The 11,653-nt window shown below is 32.3% G+C and overlaps 1 long non-coding RNA gene across 1 annotated transcript; it reads left to right on the plus strand.

Moving 5' to 3' along the window:
• Positions 1-1,819: 1,819 nt before the first annotated feature.
• Positions 1,820-7,727, plus strand: LOC138703429 (uncharacterized). The gene is made up of 6 exons (XR_011333157.1): positions 1,820-2,258; positions 3,223-3,379; positions 3,486-3,736; positions 3,999-4,124; positions 4,356-4,563; positions 4,813-7,727. It is a non-coding gene; the product is annotated as an uncharacterized lncRNA (long non-coding RNA).
• Positions 7,728-11,653: the final 3,926 nt, after the last annotated feature.

Here is an 11,653-nt window from a genome sequence, read left to right on the forward strand (position 1 = left end):
TTGGCAGCAAGGCAGGGAACAAAAAAAATGTGTACTTATGTTGAAGCAGAAGTTACAACTATTGGAACGGTTTAAAAAAGATGAATCAATCAGAGCCATCCGTCAAGAATTTGACATTTCGATCAGAACAGTGCATAGGATCAAACAAAATTCATCTAATTACGAGACATTCTGTAATGATTATAAGAAGCTTTGTTATTATCAGTTGGAAATAAGTTAAGGAACGTGAAGCATCTTTAATATATATAAAATGTACTGAAAACTTTCATACGCTAGGATGTAACCTCATCGAATCATGATACTGTCTACCCCAGTAAGTATAGCACGCTTCGCCACTGTCCAAATACCAAAAATTAAGTTGTTGATCAATATGAGTAAAAAATTGACAATAAGGAAAGTTCTGTACCGTACACTACTACCGCATGAATTCTACGTCAACTTATTGCGAAAAAAAATGCACGACAAACCAAAAAAGATATATATTTTTAACTCCCCAGAAATAAAACCATTACATGGACATTACGACGAAATTAAAAGAAAAGACTGGAAATATTTGAAATGTAGATATCGGAAGAATGGAAAGTGTGAAATGGGCAGGCAGAATAAGAAATGAATCTGTGCTAGAAAGAGTGGGTGAAGGAAGAATGATGTTGAAACCGATCAGGAAGAGAAAAAGGAATTAGTTGGGTCACTGACTGCGAAGAACCTGCCTACTGAAGAATACACTGGAAGGAACGGTGGACGGGAGGAGAGTTCGGGGCAGAAGAAGATCTCAGATGACATTAAAAGATTATGGATCATATGCGGAGACTAAGAGGAAGGCAGAAAATAGGAAACACTGAACAATTCTAGGCTTTCAGTAAAAGATCTGCCATTTGTGTGTGTATGTAGGCGTATGTATGTATGTATGTATGTATGTATGTATGTATGTATGTATGTATGTATGTATGTATGTATGTATGTATGCATGTATGTATGTATGTATGCATGCATGCATGCATGTATGTATGTATGTATTTATTGTATGTATGTATGTATGTATGTATGTATGTATGTATGTATGTATGTATGTGTGTATGTATGTATGTATGTATGTATGTATGTATGTACGGTTCCGGACAATTGCCCACAGAATATTGGTAATAGGAACAATTCGCCACAAATAGACAATTCGCCACAGATAGACAATTACGTTTATAACAGTTACTTCGTAATCAATAGATATGAATCTTGGGTTTAATTGATTTTCAAAATGTCGCCCTACTTCTCGTTTCAATACTCGAAAGTGTTTCATACGCCTCCCTGGTTTTCCGTTCCATCAGCGTCATTACTACAGGCATCTATTCCCCTTGTACATTCACATTTATAGTGTAAAGTTGCAGCATGATTGAAGGAGCGGACATAAAGGTCCCGTCCATTATCCAAAAATGTGATCGTAACAATTTATTTAAATTTGAATTAGTGGCAAATATGATAACCTTCACGTTGTCCTCCGGTTCAAAATACAACCACCTTTCTCATTGTACGGTCTTAGTGTATCTGTTGGCTATAACGTTCAGTTCGTCAATATTCCTTGGTTCAGGTGGTATAGGGAAGACCAGGTAACTTGATACCCTAAGGGTGAAACCTAACCATTTTTCCCCCATTACTACAAATGCTAGTGGATTATGGTGATTTTCTAGTTTGAAGGTTGAATTTTCTTTTGCCAACTTCTTTTCGAATTTCGATACTGACAAATACTATAAATGGTAGTGATTTTGTAACCGGTATGTTGGCAGCTGAGGCAAATATCGACAATATTTGCCGGTACTGGAGTTCCATGAAATTAAAATTGTACTAGATTTCTCAGCCGGTTACTGGAAGATAGTGAAATTCGAACTTATTAATAATTAATTAATATTAGTATTAATATTAATACATAATAGTTATGTTATGTGTTGCGTTGTGGTTATAATTCAAGAATAGTCAGATAAGTACGAATGAATATAATATACTTGGGCGTGATAATGCACGTGGGTAATGGATAGAAATATTATTTCAAATTTTAATGAATTTCTTTCGTGTTTAGATTTTTATTACTGTCAAAAAAATGAAATAGTGTTGCAGTGACTCCTCCAAGGAAGAAAATGTGTGGCATTCAGAGTACGCTTCAGAAATCTGTAGTTCACGTGTATAATGAGTTGAAGAAAGAAGATAATGAAGAAGGAATTATGCTAACGGAGACAGCAATTACAACCAGAATAGGACAATTATTAGGAGTAAGTATTCTTAAGCATACATTTCAAAGTGGTATTCAGTTTTAGGAGTTTGCACTAATAATTTCATGATTGTGGTCAAACAAAACAAATTTTTAGGTTAGGCCTAATGTTTAATCAAGTCAGTGATTTTCATATTGCCAAACTAAATACATTTAAGATACTGTAATACTGCAGTAGGTGATAGCTTAAATACATTTACAAATTAGACGAACAAGTAATCAAACAGCACGAAAGTAAATTTCCAGTTTTCTCTTTTGATATTAAATTAACCGTTCAGATCACAATTTACATGCCACATCGGCCGAAGAAAATACAAGTCATATTGTAATTATTAACTTGATATTGCAGCAAATATTACATGAATGTTGGCCTGTTATGGTGCTTAAAAATAATTCAGTTTTATATAATAACTATATAACATACTCTATAAAGCATAGGAACGTTGACTGTGGCTGAATAATTTATTCATGACTGGTCTAAGTAATATTAAATATGGTGTTTCTTCAGAAAAGCTACCCCACCCAAAGTACTTGTTAAGATATAACACTCGAGAGGACGAGGACGCACTACTGGGAAACTAACCATTTCTCTTCGTCCTGGACCTCTCGCATGTTATATTGGTAATTAGTAACAAGTTTGAGGGAGGGACTACAACAATGCATTAGAATATACAGGTAAGTGTCAAAGGATTTTTGTGCTGAAAGTATTTGTGGCTGTGCACTAAAACCACGTGTTCATCACTATGTAAATATCACAGAAATCAATTAAACAAAATAAAATTATGCCTTCTTTGGTGTAGCTTTTCTGGAGAATTACCTAAATATTAGCCTACTTAAACCTATCGTAGACCCAACCTAACATGTTGATCATTTTCTATTCATATAGCTGTAAATGTTGGTATTATGCATGAATTTTATGATATAACAATTTTTAGAAGTATTATGTTATTGTTTTATTATTACAGCTTGGCTTAACTACAGCCACGAAAGTGATCAATTCACACAAGGGGACCCCACTCGTGACACCAGGAAAACATAGACTACGTAAACATCCAGTGACTGATGCTGATGATTTTACGAAAGATGCAATTGCGAGATTTATTTATGACAAGTTACATAAAGGTAGGGAAGTTACAGGAATTATTGTGTTGATTTATGCAATGTAATTCTGATATTAGTCATAGGCCTATGTATAAAAATATGGCATAATTTTCATTTACTGTTACAGGGGAAGTACTAACAGCAGCAAAAGTTCTGCAACATATGAATGATGATTATGAAACATATTTATTTAGAGTATCCTTATCATCGGTGAAAAAAATTTTGAAAGAGATGAAATTTCTATGGAGCAAAGGGGATCCTTATACACATGTATGAGAAAGTGATGTTATTCGTTTTTAAGAGAATATATAAGAAATGTGGAGCGTGAGAACTCTAAACCCGTGGTATTCTTGGATGAGACTTGGATTTTTATGAATGGTAAATTTCAATGTATTGTGAGACATTGAGTGATTGAATTTTTTACTAACAAATAGATTAACACTTATGTGGAATATGAAATTGCAATTAATATAGGCTACTAGTAATGAATTCAGGTGGGAACAACATGTTTTGCAATTAATAGTTTCATATTATAACTAGAGGTTAGTTATAAAATTCTTGAACGGTTTTCCTGTCTTTAAAATTTTTGTGTCTCTTAGAGTGTCAATGTGAATTGCTTTTCTCTCTCTGTTTTTTTAAGTATGATCACCCACTTATTCATGAAATAAACCAGGTGAAGTTTCCAGTGACATGAATGGTGTTATTCATAGACCAACAAATGAGGGTGGAAGATTAGATGCCGGAATGAAAGGTGGATTTATACTCGGTAAGTTATATTGATTTATATTTTACATAAATTTGGCAAGAGTAATTTTTTAAATCAGGGTACAAAAATATAAAAATTGGTGACTAAATAAAAACGTGGGAAAGCCTTTCACCAAAGAGGATCTCATGTCATGTCATGTTATGTTATGTTATGTTATGTTTTATTTTCTTTATTTAAATGCTGTGAATTCATGTGACGTAATTATATGCCCAGGTATAATTTTTATTGCAGGTGCTGATTTAATTTTTTCATACAATTGAAAGAAAAGTCAGGACTACCATAGTGCTATGAATAGCCCTGTAGTTGAGAAGTGGGTGCAAACACAGTTGTTGACCTGAGAACATTAGGGCAATGCGTTATTGTCATGGATAGTGCTGCATATCATAGCAGACTTGTGAAATATCAGCCAACAACAAAATGGAGGAAAGAACAGCTACTGGTGATTGCAACTGAATATAATAGATTTGTTGTACTAAATGATAAGAGTTGTACTAAATGATAAGAGTTGATGGTGTGAAATCACCTTTTGATATTACATTACAATATTAATTTCCATACTTTACAGTCATTATTATTATTATTATTATTATTATTATTATTATTATTATTATTATCTTTACTACTACTACTACTACTACTACTACTACTACTACTACTACTACTTATAGATGCTACTTTTTTCTTTCAGGTGAAATTGAATCTACATAAGAATCCTAAAACAACAGAGCCTTGCCAATTACTGTTCTGAAGCTGCCTTGTCTTATGTGTTGTGTCTATATACAATTAATTCTTTCAGTTTTTTTTCCCCTTTAATGTAATGAAGTTGTTGGTTGATTGATACCAAGTGTTCAGCAGTTGATGTCATTTGTTATCTTGCACTCCAATATTTAACCAGATGATTGAAAGCTGTGTAAAGTTAAACAGTCAAGACAATGATCCATATCTTCATTGAGATTTCAGAAATGGCATGGGGAGATTCTGAAATATCAGTTCTTTGTAAATATTTGAGACAATCATGGCCTGTGATAATGAGTACTGCCACTGTAGATTTTCATAGAAGTTCAGTTATTAAATTAGGTGTATTATTTTTACTATGTATTGTACTATATTTTTGTTTCGCTTAATTGATGAATTATATATGCTGTAAATTGAATAGTAGACTGTAGGTCTATAGCTTAACTGATGAATTGTATGTGCTGTAAATTAAATAGTAGGCTGTATACCACAAGTGATGAATTGTTTATGCTTGTAATGTGAAGTAATTTGCATGATATTTATTATCAGTTTCTGTATATTTCAACTGATTGAATTGTTTATACTTTTAAATTGAATTAACTTGCTTGCTATGTATTATATTTTATAGCTTAACTGATGAATAATTGTTTAGGTTTGTCAATTTAATAATCTGAGTGCCATGTACTTCATATTTTTAGTGGAGCCACCAATGTAGCTTAGTCGGTAGACTCGTTGGCCTGCAAATTCAGAGCTGCACTCGAGGGTAGTTTGGATCCCCCATTTGGTCTGATTAGTTGGTTTCTTCTGAGGATTTTCCTCCATCGTGGAGCAGACCCCGGATGGCCTATTGCAATTTTTTCATTTGCTTTAGAATCATTCCGATTTTTGTTACCACATTGTCATGTTCTGATCTTGTTATTCTTTTAACAGTGTGGTAAGATGCAGGTATAGATAACCTTACAGTAATTTTGCTACCTTTCAGCTACCTCATTACCTCCCACTCCATAAAGTTCATGGATCCACGGAAGTACCAGTCATCGATGTAATTCGACCATTTTGCTTAAAATATTAAAACACTGTAAAATATTGAGATTTCATGCTGTTACGTCCATTACTGCAGCAAGAACATCTGATTTTGAATCTGATAGTATGACAGCCTTCTCAGATTTATGAAGTCGATACTGGAGATTTTGTAAGCTTAAAAGTGTATCTAAATTTTCACTATCAAAATTAGTCAGTGTTTGAAGTTAGTTAGTTAGTTAGTGGCGTTTAAAAAGGGCGCGTCAGCTACTATGGCTATTTGCGCCCTTATCTAAAATCTTTCACTAAACACAAACACAATACAATAACCAGAATGTTTAAAAAGCTAAAAAGCGTTGTCACGGTTAAAATGGGGCAAACAAGTGTTTGAATATAATTCCCTGTAAAAGGGAATATACTGGTATTGTACTACAACACCACTACATCTATGGCTTGGTAAACAGGATCCATCTATAAAAAATACTGTATGTAGTCACTCACTGACCAGATCATTTATCGTTTCTAATGATTTTTAAAATGTCTGGAGAAGTATCACATTTCTTAACATCATCTGTTAAAGTTAACTTATATACTATTCATTTTGAAATAACTTGGGATTGTGTTTTATTAGTAAAGTTTCCCTTAATTGAGCAAGTTTGAGTTCTCCAAGTAGAGTCAAAAAGTCTGTTGGGATTTTGGCTCAGTTTATTAATATTTGTGGACTGTGATTTTTTGTTCTAGACAACCATATTATCTGCAAATGATGAGATTATCATAAGATCTATTTCTTTAGTTAGACCATCGACATTAATATTGGAAAATGTATTCCTGAAAACAACAATGTGGGAAGCCCAGATGAATCTGTCTCTATTTACATATTTGTGACAATGAATCAAATAATCAAGTCACTGACCCAGTGTAACACTTTATCATGGACACCCTAAGTTTGCAATTTCTTAAGTGATTTATATCTACAGAGCCATATGATCCTTGAAAATAAATTAAAATTGTTAAGTTGTTTTGTTTTCTGTTTAAAATATCTTTAATATCTTGACTAAAATTTAAAATCTGTCCATTTGTTGAATGCAATTCTCTAAAGTCAACCCAATAAAATGAAAGTTAGTTACTAGATTCCAGGAACCAATTCAATCTATGAAATCATCTCTTCCATAATTTTGGCTATCATACTAGTAAGTGGTATCTGTCGATAACTCGAAAAGATATTAGTTGAATAATTGCTTTTCAAAATTGATGTTATGATAGATTTTCTCCAGACAGATATTGTATTTTAGATGAGATTACAAGATAAAAGTAGTGAGTTTGCTTGTTTGCCAACATGTTTAAGAAAATCAGCATGTGTATTGTCTGGACTTGGAGATGTTTTGGGTCTTATGTTATTAAATTAATAGTAATATTCAGTTCTTGATTAAATATTGTTATATAAAGTAGATAGTAGATTTAATATTTCTTTCAGTTTTTCCTTAATAGTCTGACGTACACAGATAAAACTAACAACCACACCACCAACTAATCTAATAGAAATTAAAATATAATTAAATGTAGTAAAAGTAATTAAAATTATAAATACACGTAATAAACCATAACCCCCTAATTTCAACAATATACTATTTTATTCCCTTTTACAGCTTGTAGATAATTATTAATTATAGTTATTACTTATTAGCATAATATTTATTGAACTTATTGGCTATTTCACTTCGTTTGAAAGATGTTATTGTGTACAAAAAGCATTTTTTGATGATCGTTTCATGCTATATGTTGTGTATAAATCTATGATTTCTGGCCATCTGTTCTGTGTAATCCATCTTTTGTATAGAATTAATAAAATATTCTTTTGGTAGTAATTATTTTATTAATTGAGTATTTAATTTTCACCAGCTCACATTTCTTGAATCATTTGCTTTTTCTTATTTAAATTTAGGACACAAGAGCCAAAAAGAGACTTCACAGTTATGTATCATACATTTTTTCAATGACAGACGTGGAGTTGCAGAAATAATAAGTGTAAGTGTAGCATTATTAAGCAATTTACAAACAAATGAAATCTTTAAAAAGGTATCTAGAAGTGAAATTACTTATGGCTTTTAAGGACCAAAATTATTTTTGTAAGTTGATTTATTATTATTTCAGTTTTAGCATAGTTGTATTATCCATTTCCTTACTAATTTCAAAAGATAATCAGAAGTTCATTCGAATTCCAACCAAAAGTCAATTGGTTATTAATTTATCTACCTTTAGGAAGTACAGTATATGTACGCTGGAATCTTTGAAGTGAAGTGACAATAATTTAATTGGTCTTGGAACAGATTTGATTCTTGAATATTATATACTATACTTTGTTGTATATTTACGTCTAGTAACCTATTAATGCTAATACTAATAATAATGTAAAGGAATAAAAGAATAGAACATAGCAATACATTTCTCATTATTATTGAAACTATTTAGAATAACCTTCCAACATTAAGGTAAAGTACGGTGAGTAAAGAAGTCATTCAGTACATAGGATCGTGATTTTACTACATGTGGTGATATCTGGTAACAGTTGGCAACGCTGACAAGGCGGAAATATTTGCTGTTTGGGAACTGAACTTACGTGATCCTCACTATAGATGCAGTTTCCTGACATGGCGCACAGTTTTTTTAATAGATGGTTTCTTCGGTAGATTCACATTGGCTTCGCTTCCAATACGCTGTAACTCATTTTGAATAATGACAGACGTTGGTCCTCGGGAAGTCCCCGCCCTTGCCTTCATGTTCTCTACACATTCCTTTGCCTTAATCCTTCCCCAGTCTGCAGAATGATTCTTATGTTGGTTCAGACGGTTCTTTGACGACACTGCTGCCATCTTCTGATAACGGGACTGTTGAATTACACCCGCCACGCAGAGTCCGTGGATATCCAGCGTACCGCAATCGTTTGAGCCGGGAAATGCCGACAAATCCGCCATTGTTAGTCCAGCGCGCTCTATGCAGTATGCAGTTGTATAGGGGAAGAATGTAATTTAAGTGCGAAAAAATGCAATGCTGCTGTGTTAAGAACTGTTCACAGAGAACCGAAAAAAGTGCACATTTGTTTTCTCTGTGACAAGGTGAAAGAAATAAGGAAAAAGGAAAGAAGTGGCTATAAATATAAAAAGGAACGATCCACTATCTAAGCGGGCATACATTGTGAGATTAATGAATGACTGTATTTTTATATTTATTTTTTCAAAAACTGGGCCCCAAAATGTAGAATGTAGAATTTAAGTTGTTTCAGCAATGATATTTCTACATAAAACAAATTAAAATCACGTACCAATTAGGATCAGTGTCAAATTTTTACCATCTTCTCCCTTTCAAATCAAGCATTTCTGAATTTAATCCTATTTGCTATTTGCAAGAATGACATAATATATTTGTGAAGTTCCGAATTCATTCTTCAGACAAGATTGTATTGTTTGGCTCGATTGGAAAATGCGGAGACCGTAGAAACTAGAAACCCTATTAAGGTTAGACTGATGTGAAATTTCAATTTTCTAGACTATTCTAGGCAGATCTCTGAAATTTTGTACTTTTAATTTGTAATTTTAAATTGTGTAAATTTAGGTTTCCAAAAATTACTACTATTATGGCCAGAATTTTTGCCTACATACTTGTCAGACCTTCAGAAACAAAACTTACTATACAATTTTCCTTTTATTTTACTAAAAAAATAATTAAAAATATTTAATGCACTAAAAGTGTAAAAACAGAAAAAAAATTCTACTCGAGCGTAAAAAAATAGTACCTTTTATTGATATTCTCGCTGATATGCATATATATTATCAGGCAGTACATCTCACTTGACGATATGTGTCAGAGGAAGAACAATTGTTTGTATGCATCTTAAGTCTGATTAGTGGAATATGTAGCTAATCGGCGCGAAGTATACATTGGAGGGAGAAAGGAACTGGCCACCCTACCCCATTATATCCTGGCCTAGTTGTCTCATGAGTGATGCCTTATTGGTGGTATTTATGAGATTCAAACATGTCTTCGGACATTTGACTAAACAAAAGCAACAACAAAAAATATGAGTGTTAGGTATAATCCTGATAGTAAGTTTTGTTAAGAACATATTCAAAAACCTCTAATGATTATTGTAATACAGTAAACTCTATGTAAACTGTAAGAATTGTTTATGTATTTTCGCGATATGACTTCCTAAGCTAAAAGACATAAAATAAATAAATTAAAAAAACCTCTACAAAAATTCATGCACGTAGTACAAAATCTATAGAAAGAGTTGAATTTTTAGCAATGCAACATTTACAGTAAATTAAAGTTGAGAAAATTCACTTCAAAGTTTTGGATGATAATACTGAACCAGATCTCTGTCTTTTTTTATTTTCTAGGCATTTTGAATCATATAGACCTAGCATATTATATACAGAACTTACCCTTATATACACTACCACGCTGTGCACACCTAACCTGCACTAGCAAATAAAGGTGACTAAAAAACTATGTAAACTTATGAAAACACTATAATAGATAAATATTATTTACAAATCACTATCGACTGTAGACACTATTATAACAGTAACAATAAAACTGTTGGAAACTTGCAAATATTTCTTGTATCACAAACAAAAACAAAGCATAGAAAACACGTTGTTATGGCTACTAGCAACAAGCGGAATTTTCCTTTAGACAAGAGTTGTGCTCTCCTTTGTAACTGAATGATTTTTTAAAGGAAAGCAGCCTTCGAAGTAGGCCTAACACCTGTTGGATTCTATGAATAAATATTTCGAGAAGTCGAGAAGCTACACTGGCTCAATCGGAAATCTAATATAATAAATAATGTATGAAATATAGCGTAATTTTCTAAATGGTCGCAGAATTCAGAGTGGAGGGCGTGGACGGAGCATTTAAATTAACAGTCAGAGCCCTCAGCCTTTTAAAAATGTGACCCTAAATAGCTGATAGACCGGTCGTATGGTCATGAAAATTGCGAGAGGGCATCTTTAGACCAAAAATGAATTTTTAAAGATAACAACAAAGAAACGATTTTTTGACCAAAAATGACAAAACTTCACGTCTGTGTATCCTTGGGGACATTATACTGAAATTACTAACTTCAATATTTTTAAAGCTAAATTCACAAAATGTTTATCACTAGTATATCTGGTTGATAATAACACATGTACAAAATTTCGTCTCTAAGATAAGTGGTTTGCATTTTATTAATAACTTAATAGAATCATATTGTATTGTTTTATACAAAAAGTCGCCTGCGTCACAATTTATATTATTTTTAATTGGTATTCACTTATATGATTCTTTATGTACATTGGAACAAACATTACTATTGGAATTTTCTGTACAGCGAATGGGTAAATTACTAGGATATTTTATGGCTATTAATTTTTTTATTTTTTATAATAAAAAATTCTAGTAATTTACTGATTAATTTTACAGCAAACCCTATAGTAAACTTTGATTCCATGTATGTAAGGATCCATATAAGTGAAAATCACTTAAGAATAATGTCAATTGTAGTGCAAGCGCCTTTTTATATAGTATTTTAATAATATAATTAATAAAATACAAACCACGTATCATAGGCGGATGCAATTTTGTACACTTGTCACTATTAAGCAGATATATCAGTGATAAAGTATGATGAATGTAGCTTCGTAAGTATGGTAGTTATGGATTTCACTGTTGTGAACTCAATACTAATGAACTTCGAGAAATTTCAGTATAGTGTCCCCTTATATGCGGAAGCC

The sequence above is a fragment of the Periplaneta americana genome, chromosome 7 (genome assembly GCF_040183065.1).
Source record: "Periplaneta americana isolate PAMFEO1 chromosome 7, P.americana_PAMFEO1_priV1, whole genome shotgun sequence".
Classification (NCBI taxonomy): domain Eukaryota; kingdom Metazoa; phylum Arthropoda; class Insecta; order Blattodea; family Blattidae; genus Periplaneta; species Periplaneta americana.